Source organism: Muntiacus reevesi, chromosome 3 (genome assembly GCF_963930625.1).
Source record: "Muntiacus reevesi chromosome 3, mMunRee1.1, whole genome shotgun sequence".
NCBI classification, from domain to species: Eukaryota; Metazoa; Chordata; class Mammalia; order Artiodactyla; family Cervidae; genus Muntiacus; species Muntiacus reevesi.
Window position 1 is genome coordinate 99,356,786 of NC_089251.1, and position 3,710 is coordinate 99,360,495.

The following is a 3,710-nucleotide window of genomic DNA, read 5'->3' on the forward strand; positions in this document are numbered from 1 at the left end:
CATACACAGGCTGAGTTGTTTTCTCCCATCTATGCTGCAGACGTCAGGTCAGTCTTTGATGCAGGAGCTGAGGGCCCTCCGGAAAGGGAGGGACGAGAGGAGACCCCAGCAAAGAGGTCGGTGTGCACAAGGCAGGTGGGCCAGCCGGAGGGCGTCGGCTCCCTCCTGCCTGGGATGTACCTGAGTGCACGAGCCCTGGAGATGGAAGCCCCTCCCCACCTGCTTTCCCCCAGGTCCATGGGTGGGGAGCCCCAGCTTAGGCACTCACTGCCCACCCGCCACAGGACAGACTCTAAGGCTGGGTGCCTTCGTGTCCTGCTTTCGGGACCACCTCCGCCCCCCAGCCCTGCCCCATCCCCTGAGGGCACGGTTTTAAGCCCCAAGCCTGCCCCTTCCTGCACCCTGGTCCCCAGTTCACCCACGCAGTCCTCACCTCGAGCCAGGTTCCCCGAGATGAAGCGGAAGAAGACGCTGATGATGTCACCCAGGTGCGTGTTGCAGCCATGCTGGCACTCCTGCAGCCTCAGGGCAGGGTGCCGAGCTGGGCCAGGGGTCTCCCTGCGCCCCGCCATCCCTGGACCGGGCCCAGGGACCCCTCGTCCTGTCCAACTGGCCACAGCGCCAGCCCCGCAGCCTCTGTCTCCTCTCCGCCTGCCTCTCCCCAGCGGAAGGCACTCAGAGCCTCTTTTCTAGAGCCCTCGCTCCCACCTCTCCTGTCTCCCAGTCTCAGTGCCAGTCCCGTGGGTCTCGGCCGTCCGTCTGTCTCGGCCTCTCCGCCCTGTCCTGCCCTGCTCTCTGCTCCGTCCTCACCTCCCCCGCTCTTGGCCTTTCGCAGGACCGCCTGCCCCCAGCCCAGCCCTTCACCTTGCGCCTGACCCTGGCTCCTCAGGCCCGGGGTGCTCCCTCTCCCTGGAGACGGAAGGGCTCCTGCAGCTTCCTGGGCTGGGAGGGTGTGAGGGCGGGGTGGGCCCTGTTCCTGAGTTCCGCCACCCCGGGGGAGGTGCCCCTGCGTGATCAGGGTGTGATCACACTGCAGACGGGCCCTATCCAGGTCACGGGGCTTCTCTACAGCCAGGAAGGGAACCTCCCTGCCCCCGCCCGAGTCCCCGCCTGGGAGGCTCAGCGACCCTGGGCAGAGCTGGGGAAGGGTGGCAACCTGACCTTTGGCTAGCCCTTCCCCTCTGAGCTGTGCTCACTGACCCCAGCCCCAAGCCCTGCTGGCACCTCTGCGGAGTAGAGAAAGGGGAGGTGGGAAGGGATCCCTGTGTTGCTGACGACCCCGGGCCTGCACTCCTGGAGCGCCCAGTGAGCACAGGCAGCTTGCTAAGGCCCTTCTGGGCGTCCAAACAGCCCCGTGCGGTACGTGCGGCAGAGAACCTCACCTCAGCATTCTCCTCTTTCACCTGCAGAATTCAGATTGCATTGGGGGTGCAGACGTGCTCAGGTTTGTTTTCTTTTAAAGGCAATCCTCACCCCTTCCCCGCAGTCAGGGTGGCTCAGTTCTGCCCAGCAAAATATAAGCATAAATCTTCCAGAGAGTTCTGTGAACGTGCTGCTTTCTTGATGTAGACACGGCCACTTCCTCCCTTCCCCCGATTTCTCCTTTCTCTTGTCAGGGACAAAGCCATGAGCAACTGGGAGGGAAAGCGCGCGCGCGCACACACACACACACACACACACACACACACACACACGGTGCACGCGCGCGCACGCACACACACACACACACACACACACACACGGCGCACGTGCATACACAGGGCGCGCACGCACACACAGGGTGCGCTCACACACACACACAAGGCGCGCGCGCACACACACACACAGGGCACGCACGCACACACGGCGCGCGCACACAGGGCGTGCGCGCGCGGACACACACACACAGGGCACGCACGCACACACGGCGCGCGCACACAGGGCGTGCGCACACACACAAGGCGTGCGCACACACAGGGCGTGCGCACACACACAAGGCGTGCGCACACACAGGGCGTGCGCGCGTACGTGTACACACACACACACACACACACACACACAGCTGCAAGACCCTGACTCTGATATCCTCGAGCTGCTAAACCAGTGCCAGCCACTGCCTAGCCCAGGTTTCTCAGATAGGAGATATTAATACACACTTCTGTCTAAATGAAGCCACTGTTGTTTGGGGTTGCTGTTACATGCAAGGGCAGGCAAGTCAAAATATTCCAAGTGAAAGACAGACTGTCACGCCCTGCACTCAGCCAGGGAAAGAAAGGACAGCGTTTGACGGGGCCTCCCGTGGACCACAGGCAGTGAGCGGCTCCAGCAAAGGCCGCGCAGTAGGTCCAGGCTCCGCACAAGCAGGCCTCCCCCTGGGCGGGTGGCCCAGCGCATTCCACGGCACGCAGTGTGGCTGAGACAGTCGGGATGCTCTGCCGGGGCCAGGGCAGGCCCAGGAGGAGCTACGGTTCTGAGCAAAGCCAGGCAATTTTTTTTTTTTTTTTGGCAAAAATCTCTTCTTCTTTCGACACTACTTTTGGCTCACTCCCAGGCCCTCAGGGAGATGGGATCTCTGGCTGACACCAGGTAGCCCTGAGGCCTCAGCTGTCTGTCAGGAGCTGAGCGTTTGGCACTCCCCTGGTGCTCTAGTGGTTTAAGAAATCCCCGCAGCGGTGCGGGGAGCCTGGCGGCTGCAGGCAGTATGTGAATAAAAACAATGACACTCCAATGGGCGGCAGTTGCAACTTTTCTTTACACTGAAATAGGACTCATTTTAATCTTCTGTCTACCTTTTATTCCTCCTCAGAGATGGCAGAAGATATTTTCCTTTAGCGTTTGGGGTAAAATTGTAAGTTTCTGGAACAAGGCTTTTCTTACTATTATAATCCTATTGATTGTTCTGTTTCTAGATGCTGTGAGAGAAGTAAGAAAATATTCCTCAACTCATACTATTGAAAAGAGCTCAGCCAACAGACCTGCTGCCTATGAACATACACAAATGAAACTCTTCAGGTCTCAAAGAAATCTTTACATTCCTGGATTTTCATTATTTTTCTGGCTAGTGTTGAGATGTCTGGTTACCCTTGTTACTCATCTGGCAAAAGAGCTGTCAAACAAAGGAGTACTTAAACGTCAAGTAGAAAATATTAACCAGGCTGCCAAAAAATACATGGAAGAAAATGAAAGACTGAAACGGCTCTTGAAAAACTATGGCAAGGAAGAAGAACACGTTTTGGAAGCAGAAAATAAAAAACTAGAAGACAAAGAAAAACTGAAAACTGAATTAAAGAAGGCTTCAGATGCCCTTTCTAAGGCACAAAATGACGTGATGATAATGAAGATGCAATCAGAGAGACTTTCAAAAGAGCATGACCGGCTCCTGAGAGAACACTCAGGACTTCAGGATCGTGCAGGGAAAGACAAGAAATGCCTGTGAACTTTATGAAAGAAGATTGTGAATATACCATGTCAAGAAGAAAAATTTATCATGTTAACCTCTAGAAAATTTAAAATTCAGTTCAGAAAACATACTATGACCAGTCATTATTTTTTTAATGCCACACACACAGACTTATCATAATGGCATTATCACAGTATTGATGATGTTTCAGATATATTGTAAAGCCTGTATTCCAGCTCTTAAATAAAATATAAATATGTTAAACACCTTATTTAGATACTGATAGTAACACTGGTGTATGGTGGCTGAAAGAGTGAAACATGAAAACAGT

General features: G+C 55.1%; 1 pseudogene; it reads left to right on the forward strand.

Annotated features, from left to right (window-relative positions):
- Nucleotides 1–2,659: 2,659 nt before the first annotated feature.
- On the forward strand, nt 2,660–3,462 carry LOC136163038 (B-cell receptor-associated protein 29 pseudogene; annotated as a pseudogene).
- Nucleotides 3,463–3,710: the final 248 nt, after the last annotated feature.